Genomic DNA, 11,642 nt, shown 5'->3' with positions numbered 1-11,642 from the left:
GATACGCTTGTGTGTAACATAATGGTCGATTTACTCCTACTATCGACTAACTGACTAGAGCCTCTGGTGGGCGCCACAGAAACTAAATTTGCTATAGGCTTTATAATGTCAAACTCCGGATACTCGATACAACTATAAAAACCGTGCTTCTGTATTATAAAGATGATATCATTATTTTACTTGGATTGAATGGTTGAATTAGAAAGAACTCTTTATATTATTATGCAACCCATAGGTAATAAAACAATCCAAAATAAATAATGTCATAAACACAAAATTCATATCTCACACCCAAAACAACTTTTGTTTCAACCACCACCTTGCAATTCACATAAAACTTCCCAACTTTTTAATATTAAGCAATATTTTTCCTTCACCGAGAAAGCGCAATCCAAAATTCTTGGGGGTGAGTTTAAAACATTTCGTGCAATCCATCCCTCCTTGGGGTATACACGTACAGAATTTCCTTAATGCAATAAACAGGATGAATGTCTGTTTGTAACCGTTGTGGAACCGCATACGTAATTTCTCTGAAACCTTTATCACCCTGTATAATCAAGCTTGGAATTAAATAAGCAAGGTTCAGACGCTTTGGTCATACAAATTTTGATGCGGAAAAATCCTTTCGAATTAGTTAAAGGAACGTAAATAACGGGTATAACACAAATATTTAATAAGGTTGGTGCTTGAGTGTGATGAGAAAATCTTTGAGAAATTGAGTAGGAGGTTTTATATTTTAATCCTGTTATAAACACAGTTTACGCAACTCAAGGATCTTTCTAGCTTAATAAAAAAACATAATCATAAACACGTGCTCTACGAACAACTTACAATTTCAACCTAATAAAATCAAGCACATAAAAATAGTAACAGAGTGAAACCAATTGTTAAAGGGAAAACAAATAAAGGAATAAAAACTAAAGGGCCATCTGAAAAAACCTGGTTTATCGCAATTTCCAGCAAAACAAGTCCTGTTAAGAAATTACAAATTTTCAAGAAAAAATGTTAGTACAGAAATCTAAAAATAATATTAGCCTAGCAACACGTCCCATCTCTACTAAATCAGATATACAAAGCGATCTTAACCTTATTTCGTTTATAAACCGTTTGTCCAAACAGAGATTTGCTCAAGGGCCGTGGGCACCAAATCATTCAACTCAAAGTACCACACTCGAGGAGATTCGCTCAATAGCCCTTTCTTCTCGGCATTATCCTCGGTTAAACCTTGCTAATGTATTTCATAACATATTGTTTAGTGATGTGCTGTAAGCTTCGGCAAAACTATTCATCAGGCTTATATTCTGCAAAACTATTCAGTTATTATTTTTTTTACTGTCTGTAATATTTCTTTTATTTATGTCTTAAGTAGCTTTTACCTGCGACTACGTCCGCCACCTAAATTTTCCCCATGGGAACGCGTCATTTTCCCGGTGTAAACAGGAACCTATGTCTTTTCTCGGGTATCAAAATATCTCCATACCAAATTTCCTGCAAATTGGTTCAGTAGTTTAGGCGTGATTGAGTTACAGACAGACAGACAGAGTTACTTTTGCATTTATAATATTAGTATGGATTTAGTTTTTTATCGTTTTCCTCTATCAGTCATAGAGTTATTTTTATAGCCTGTAGCATTCCTCAATTAATTAACTATTCTACTTATTATTATGTTTTAGTTATAACTTAGTTCTTGAGACAAGCGCATTCAAGCAAACCAACTCTTCAGCTTTATATTTCTAGTACCTATGTAGATAATTTACACCTACTTTCGGGAAATCCATACTAATATTATAAATGCGAAAGTAACTCTGTCTGTCTGTCTGTTACTCAATCGCGCCTAAACTACTGAACCAATTTGCATGAAACTTGGTATAGAGATATTTTGATACCCGAGAAAGGACATAGGCTACTTTTTCACCCCGGGAAAATGACGCATTCCATACTATGGTGCATTTGTTCCTCCAATGAATCCTAATAATAAAATTTGACGGAATGTTTTCAACATCCGTTTTATCCTTAATATCTTATAAATAAGACCTTTATATAAGATCTTTTGAAGAGGACATAAGTTCTTATCATACACAAAAGGTATTTCCTTTACAAAACGTATTAACGGCTACATAAAACGTATATTTCTATTTTGCTTACAATATACAAAGAATAAATAAATGAGGCTCAAAAGAAAATAACAATGTATAAGGATCATTTACAAAGGAATACTTAACGCATTAGCACGTTGAGTGCACGCCCAACATTTTTATTGCAATTCATGATAATCTCATTAGTTATTGGAAAAATGGCTTATAATATATTATTCAAAATATTATCTTAGGTTTGCTGGAGAAAGCTTCACTTGTTTGTTTGTCTTACTGTACGGTTATAGTAATAAATTTACAATTTTAGATTAAAACTAGCGGACCCGAGAGACGTTGTCCTGACTACACGTCAAAAAAACATTGTCCAGCGGACAAAATTGTGAATCTAAACTATTCTCAGATCCCCTTGAACACACACAAAAAATTTCATCCAAATCGGTTCAGTCGTTTAAGAGAAGTTCAGTGACATACACACTTACAGAAGAATTATATATATAAAGATTAGCGATTCGATGGGAGATCGATATTTGTAAATAACGCATATAATCGTTTGAACACTTTCAAACAAATGATTCAATACCGTGGTGCCATTCAATGGCTCTTTGCTTCCTTTACACACGAATTGGATCCCGTTTTTTGTACTTTTAAATGAAAATATTGAAGAGGTAAGGCAGTTCCTTAAAAAAAAAATTATGAAATTCCTCTCGCGTAGGATCTTCTAGATACATACATACAAAAAAACGGACCCTAAGTCACAAAAATATTTGATTCTCGTCTACGGAGCGACTGTCTAAGCCGTAGCGCCACTAACGTCATAGTCAAGTTGAAATAGGAAAGCTACACTGAACCAAATGTTCCCAACAGATCCACTTCTATAGATTCTAGCAGGTTCAACGATAACACCTAATCTGCAACGAGATCTATAAACAGCCACTAATGCTAATGCTACACAGGCACCTAAAACCACATCAAAGATCTACGTGGAGGCGTAGCACAGCCGCGTAGCAAACATTATACGCCATGACAGCCACACGCGTAGCATCACATTGATGTGCTACGAAACGATTTCTTGCGTAACGAATTCGTAGCAATGTTGGAGCTTGAGTAAATGCTTCTCTAGGATTATTTAAGGGGACGCTTATGATATGTAAATCATGTGTTATGATTTTTTTATTTTTTCATAAATACCCAAACTTCAAGACGCACAGTTTCTCACGAAGGTAGTAGTGCATTCTACGTGCAGTGAAGTTCAATCCATGAAAAGTACAGAACCACATCATGAGGCATGTCCTGAGGCAAGTTGATTAAACCGTATTAGGATTAAGCCCAAAAATGAAGCGGTCAAACTTGTCTAAAAATCATAATATACTTCTACTTTCACTCCTCGGTACAACAAGCGTGAAGTAATTAAAAATGTAAGTGTATTTAGTATAATTTTCATATAACACTAGCTGACCCGCGCTACTTCGCTTGCGTCACATAAGAGAGAATGGGTCAAAATTTTCCCCGTTTTTGTAACATTTTTCGCTGGTACTCTGTTCAAATTGGTAGTAGCGTGATGATATATAGCCTATAACCTTCCTCGATAAATGGACTCTCTAACACGGAAAGAATTTTTCAAATCGGACCCGTAGTTCCTGAGATTAGCGCGTTCAAACAAACAAACAAACAAACAAGCAAACTCTTCAGCTTGATAATATTAAGTATAGATTAACAAGTGACAAAATAAATCAATATTCAGATAGCTAACGGCGTTGTATTATGAAAGGAAAATAATGGGCAATATGCCGAAACAAGCACTCCATATTTCAGCTAATAGATGTAATTGGCAATTTTGTATCTGTTTCTAAAAGAGCCTAAGGGCTTATAACATGATGCGAAGCTTATTGTGAAGAAAATATTGTTGATAAAATGTTGTACACAATAATTTTGAGAACTTTGAGATTTTTTATTTGTGTCTTCAATTTTATAAAGGGCAGTTTCATTTTAAATTAATTTTGGCGTACTTTACTTTGTAAATTTTTAAGGTAATTAAAGCTGAATAAATACTTTACCATCGATTGTGAAGCTACATTCGCGCCATATTATGAAAACGCTGATCGAGTAACGTCGACCACAAAACCAACCCACAAATTATAAGTCAAGCAATATCGGGTGATTTCACTGAACATATAGTGACATCATCGCTCGACTTATACCCGTAATTACAAGCAAAGCCCGTAATACCTATTAAGTCGCGCAATGTCGCATTACATCCCCAGACGCCGTGGCACATTTTGTAGCAACACGTTTCATATTCGTGGCGGCAAGTGTCGCAGAGTGGCCCCTAGTGTATCCCTGGCTTTAGCATAACACTATTCAAACTACAATACTGCGGTCTTAAAAACTTATCAGCAAATTCATAATGAATAGTGGTGGGTAGTTGAGTGTTGTCCTTATTTAGACAATGCACAAAGTTCACAAGCTTATAAAGCAAAGTTTACGCCGAAGCAGGAAGCTCTTAAGACTTTAACCTCAGAGTCAAACTTTGATATTTACTGTTTAATACTCGGTGAAGAAATTATTATAGGCGATATACTTGGTGCAGGTAAAGTGGCTTGCCGACATTCGTGTTGTTATTGAACAAAAAATGTTTAAATGTGTGTTTAAAAACTATTCAAAGTCAGCATTATATTTCAATTACGTTTCTATCTTTTAAAAATAACTATGAAATTGATTTCTTTTACAGCATTTTTGTCTGAAATCTATACTAATATTATAAAGCTGAAGAGTTTGTTTGTTTGTTTGTTTGTTTCTTTGTTTGAACGCGCTAATCTCGGGAACTACTGGTCCGATTTAAACAATTCTTTCACTGTTAGATAGCCCATTTATCGAGGAAGGCTATAGGCTATATACCATCACGCTACGACCAATGGGAGCAGAGTACCAGTGGAAAATGTTACAAAAACGGGGAAAATTATGATTCTCTTATGTGACGCAAGCGAAGTTGCGCGTGTCAGCTAGTCATAGCTAAAACTCTACAATTCTAGACCTTTTATTCTAAAACTATTAGACCAGACCGTGCACCGGGTCATTTGTATAGGCGCTGGTGCCTTGAACAATGCAACGATGCACCAAGCAGCTTTAAAATTAAGTAATCTACATATCGCTCACTTGCGACGACAATGTGATAATTTGAAAAATTCAAAATTTTTTGTTTCAGTTACTCGAAACAGCCTTATTGTGCTCTTTATTCTACAAAAACGCGATATTTTTTACTCCAAAAATGGCGGCGTAAGGAGATAAAGTGACGCAACTATCGCAGTGTAGCACTAGCGGCGATCAAAAGTTTAAGAATAGTATATTGTAAAATTAAGGTTTTTGAAATGTAACAATATCGTCGCAAGTGAGCGATATATAAAGCATACTCGTATGGCAATGCATGTGACGCAACACTTATAAATGGCCAACATGACCTTATTCGAAGCATTATACATAATGACATAATTACATCTTACACGTCGCACGCGTCGTAAACTCGCGAACCAGTTGTGTCCAGCTAAAACCACTAATCAATTATAGTTACAAGCACAATCAATCAGAATTAGTTGCAAGTAGCTACAGCCAATCTCCGCAGTGTGTTAGTTGATTAATTAGATATCGATACTCGCAGCTGCATAATGGATAATAATATCAAGTAGTAGATCAATTTACATGGTTTTGTTTAAAAGTAGCAGTCAAGTGGTATAAGCTTCCATTCATGCTACTGATCCAGGTTAATGACCCAGGTAGCACACAAATAATATCCATTGTAATATTATTAAAATTCAAACTCTATATGTCCTTTACACTTTCACGACTAAACCACTGAATAGAATTTTCACCGATCAAGAACTAAAAGATGCCGGTGGTGCCTATTACTGGAGAGGAAACTATCGTCACATAACTTTGTTTGCCTGAGATTTCACTAAACAGTTCCTGGAGGATTGCATAGTTCCTAAATCCGTTGTACTTGCTAGCGCACTGGTTCTCAGAAACAAAAACAAAGCCTTAAACAAATTGTTTCTTGATTGCCCTTTGTCCCTTAGTAGGTAATGTTTCAATCTCCTAAATTCCCACAGATATGTTTCTATCCAACTACAGTATGACTCTCTAGAGAATCTACTTCGACCACGACAAGCCGGTAGTTGCAAACTTGTTGCAATCTTATGAATTTATAATTGGACGGCAGCAAAACCCTTGAGAAATGACTTGCATAGTGCGCCAAAAGTGATCTTTGGCAGTTCACTTTAACGCTACACTTATATTATTCTCTTGCTTGTTATATGAGCAATGAACGCGATGCGATATGAAAGGATGAGGTTTGTTTGTTTGTTTGTGGTTAGTTGTCAACTTAGAGTCAAAGTTGTTCAAGCCGCCCGAGAGGCCTTTGACATGGCTTAACGACTGTTATCTTAGAAGACAACAGCCCGGACCGACTTTTTACGTGCCCTCCGAAGCACGGAGACGCCTAGCTCAAATACCACTATGCGGTTACCCATCTATGAAATGACCGCGCCAAAGGTTGCTTAACTCACAGATTGTTTATTCAAAGGACGAGGTGAACTGTCCCGTCCAATTGCAGACTGCTAAAAGAGGCTCAAGAATCTTTTGGCGGCAACGTTTTAAGGCTTCAGTGGGTCTCCAACTAAAGACTTCTCGGGTTCTATAGATTCAACTTGATAAACAAATTTCCATCTCTTACCATAAAAATATGCGGCCCGTAGCGTACACTGCAAGAACAATTCATTTTGATGACTAGCGTCCGTCTGCTTGCAACCATATTATCGACTGTAGAAAATCGTAGTATTAGATGTTTAAAAAACATCATGCATCGCTTAAAACCATACATTCCTCTATATTCCAAAGTACGTAAGAAAAAGTATTACATACAGGCTTCGTATTACTTCATAACCTGAAAGTTTTCCAACACACCATAGAATTAGGTATACACCGAGTTTTTCTTCCTGTTATGATCCGCTACGAGGATAGAAAAAACAAAACTTCTAGCTTCGACGGAGTTTTTCTGCCAGGAAGTCCTTTGTTGCTGGCCGAAGTTCCTAACTATTTTATAGGACATGAAATAATTAGTACGAACTTCGAGATATCATTAATCTTCTTTGAATTACCATTGCTGGTAAAACTATAATAATACCAGTTATTTGCGTATTTATTTACAAAAAGATTTACTATACTTTTGCAGAGTTAACGATAGAAAGTCAAATTTGATTTCAGTGACCCATGAATAGGTTGAGGCTGAGGCTCGCTAAAGGCTTTAGGGAGAGAGCCCTAAAGATATTTTGGCATTGTAGTCGGAAAAAATCATAGCACATAGATTTCAGTGACCCATGAATAGGTTGAGGCTGAGGCTCGCTAAAGGCTTTAGGGAGAGAGCCCTAAAGATATTTTGGCATTGTAGTCAGAAAAATTCATAGCACCAATTTCTGTATAAGATTGTTCTTAAGTTTAAAATTATAACTTGCTTCAAAATATAATCACAGCGTATTATTTTACAAAAAGTAACTTATTCTAGTAATCATATCTTGAACAAGATACCGCATTAAATTCTCATATATTTGTAACACACGAGCCTTAAATCACGTACTTATACAAGCACGTCTTACTTAAGGGCAGCACACACACCGAGCGGTAGCGGAGCGGGCATGCAGCCGCGGATATTATTCCAAACTAGCTGACCTGCGCAACTTCGCTTGCGTCACCTAAGAGAATGGGTCAAAATTTTCCCCGTATTTGTAACATTTTTCGTTGCTACTCCGCTCTTCATGACCGTAGCGTGATGTTATATAGCCTTCCTCGATAAATGGGCTATCTAACACTGAAAGAATTTTTCAAATCGGACCAATAGTTCCTGAGATTAGCGCGTTCAAACAAACAAACAAACAAACTCTTCAGCTTTATAATATAGTATCCATACTAATATTATAAATTCGAAAGTAACTCTGTCTGTCTGTCTGTCTGTCTGTCTGCTACTCAATCACGCCTAAACTACTGAACCAATTTTCTTGAAATTTGCTATGGAGATATTTTGATACCCGAGAAAGGACATAGGCTACTTTTTACCCCGTGAAAATGACGCATTTCCCGGGAAAATTCAAGTGAAGTCAAGAAGTCGCGAATAATCAACATTATAATGACATTGAAATAACAAAAATCCGTTGTCATGGCAACTGTTTTAATGGCGGATATGCCTTAGCGCGACTTCGTTATATTAAGAGATATAAATAATTTTGAGAATATTTTTCGTGAAAAAAGCATATTTTGTTGTTAAGGAATAATTAAGCTTTGTATTAGTAAAAAAAATCGTGAAATAATTCAGTAGTTTTAGAGAAATCCCCACAAACGTATCATACAAAGTTTTTATTATCTTCAATGCAACATTCTTTAACGAGCTGTGTTAGACAACTGTCGGACATGTCATTCCTCATGATTTTTTCTTCCAAACTACCTTCACACAAGAACTATTGAAAAACTTTGATGAAATTTGGTAGACAGATCCTACTAATATTATAAAACCAGACACAAAACAATTATTTGTGGATCGCATAAATAATCTATACTATTATAAAGCTAAAAATTAAGGGTCCGATTTGAAAAAATATTTCAATGTTAGATAGCCCGTTTATCGAGGAAGGCTATAGGTTATATGTTATATCATCAAGCTACGACCAATAGAGAGTACCAGTAAAAAATGTTACAAAAACGGGGAAAATTATGACCCATTCTCTCTTATGTGACGCAAGCGAAGTTGCGCGGGTCAGCTAGTAGATTATAATATTAGTATAGATAAAACGGATGCCCGGTTACTCACACCACGGTCAAACCAATTCACTTCTGTCATGACTACAAAGTTATTCATGGTTCCGAGTCATGACAGGAATGAATTGGCACGTGAAGAAACTGTAAACGGAGTAAATTATGTAGTTATTTTGAATGGCGAACCATTTAACACATATCTTAACTACCTTATTACAAAACTACTCTCAAAACTTGTCGCGGGACTAAGGTGCAAAACTGCAACGATACCTGTATCAAACTGTCAACCTGCTTGTATTTTTGACAACCGCTGCAACTAGCATAATACTCCCGCACTTACCTTATGTGGGTGAATCAACAAACGCATAGCTCACGCTTTTAAAACGGCCCTACACGCTCCCGCTCTCTGTGTGTTTCACCCTTTACTTATTACCATCTCAATTTATTCGCGAGATTTATGAAACTCTTCAGTAATGCTGCTTTCCATACATCAAACTTCTAGTGCGAATATACATTAATAATTTAAAACTAATTTCCTTTGGATTATACACATACTGGGTTTAATTTTATCTTTGCTCCTTTGCATTAGAACAGAATTATTAATGTGTTCGCTTGCTGCCTGCGTTTTTGCCTGTATTACAAGATTGATGGGTACAGAATATAAGGAAATTAACTTTGGTCTATAAAACAGAAATGCATTACTGTTAAGGAGTTAAGATTTTAAGTTAAGATAAGTAAAGAGTGTTACCTAAACATAACAAGTTTGGTTGGCTTTAAATATGTGCCAAGTAGAGTGATTTGTATGTTTTTTCTGAATGAAAATAGTGCTGATTTTACTTGTACCATTAATTAAAATTACTGTCGCCGTCTAGTAGATCTATGACAATAAAACACAGCAAAGTACGATTGAAGGAGCATATCGAAATTAAAAACTGGTATTCCTGCAGTATACACTCTTTAAAAAACATAATAATAGAAGGTAATATTTCTCTCAAAATTATCAACTCTTTTAAATATCACTGAGCAGATACCATCTCAATTTGTAACCATATTTCATTGAAATTCGACAAACCAATTCGAGTGTTAACTTACCTATTTATAAAACACGATTCTATTATTCATTGTCATTGAGAAATCAATGAGATATTTCAAATGTCATGGTTCAGTTCACGATAGGGATGCTGTTGAATTTTTATTTTTTTAGTACGACTGATGCGTTTGAAAAAAAAGAATTACCTATACATGTAAAATAATAAGTTGCGACGTTGTATTGTGTTGAGAAGTCGAACGATTTAATGTTTTTATACATCTTATTTTATTCCATTTTCTTTTAAAGGAGTAAAAAAAACAAGATCCACTATATATTTTTCTGCCATTTGACAGTCCGACTAAAAGAATAAAGACCACCTTCACCACTTCTTTTGGCAAGTAGCTTGTCAGGAAAAATTTATGCATAAACATTCGTTGCTACACATTTGCTATTAATTTATCTATCAGATAGTTTACCCGACACTTATCCAGAAGGTGTGCAACTAGGCCTTAAAATGTATTTTTTTCTTTCCCTAAAAGCATCCCTAGTCGTACATTTTTTATCTGTCGTTTCTCCGTTGTTGATTTTGTTGCTGTACCTATGTTTATCGGAAACAGAAATAAGTGGGAATGTATGAGTGAGTTTGAGTGCTTTATGTGTATTTTATGAAATGTTTCATGATTCAACTCGCCGAATGTTTTGTGATAACAGTTGTTGGGTGTAACGGGTTTTGTTTTGCGTTCTCGTTTTATTTAACCCTAGAATTGTTTAGATATTGCTTTTATATTTTGTAAACAATCTAATCATGATAAAATTCGATTTTATTTTTATTTATTCTTTCTTTATAATACTCTGGACAACGGGAACTCTGAATAAAGAAGACTATAAAAGACATATTCAGCCTAATTCAAATTTTCTAAACAGATTTTAAACGTGATGAGAATAGGTGTCTTTACACACGCGCTCTTTCGCGCGTGAAACAACAACACCTTACAGCACCTAATAGTCTACTTATTAATAGATGACAGAGTTTTCAGCTAGTCAACCACAGTTGAAGCACAATCAGATGATGTAAGCTTACAGTAAAAATATTCATACTATCTATACTAATATTATAAAGCTGAAGAGTTTGTTTGTTTATTTCAACGCGCTAATTTCAGGAACTACTGGTCCGATTTGAAAAAATATTTCTGTATTAGATTGCCCATTTAACGAGGAAGGCTATAGGCTATATATCAGCACGCTACTACCAATAGGAGCAGATTACCAGTAAAAAATGTTACAAAAACGGGAAAAATATGACCCATTCTCTTTTATGTGACGCAAGCGAAGTTGCGCGGGTCAGCTACTTTAAAGATAATTTTGAAATACTCTGCTTCATAAGGTAGGTACAAGTTTATATCTACAGAAAACGAACCAACAATGTCTTAACAAAACCAAACTTACCCACATTCATTAAACAATTCAATTAAATGATCGCACTTGAACATCGACTGCTAGTTTTCACAAGCCACTAGCAGAAGTATCTAAGTAAGTATTAGTACTGGTATGTAAGTTTCAATACAGTACAAATTCGTAATAGTTCTAAGTTGAAACTCCCAGCATCAGTTGCACTCAAGGAACTTATCTCGGCTCTTAACGTTCACTCGCTCGTTACGAGTACTAACTCTATTTGATATCTCAATGCTGTGTTGAACATATACTGGAACTTTATTCGTTGATATTAG

Source organism: Anticarsia gemmatalis, chromosome 24, assembly GCF_050436995.1.
Source record: "Anticarsia gemmatalis isolate Benzon Research Colony breed Stoneville strain chromosome 24, ilAntGemm2 primary, whole genome shotgun sequence".
Taxonomy (NCBI): Eukaryota; Metazoa; Arthropoda; class Insecta; order Lepidoptera; family Erebidae; genus Anticarsia; species Anticarsia gemmatalis.
The sequence above is the reverse complement of the archived record's forward strand: the minus strand, read 5'-3'. Positions refer to the sequence as shown.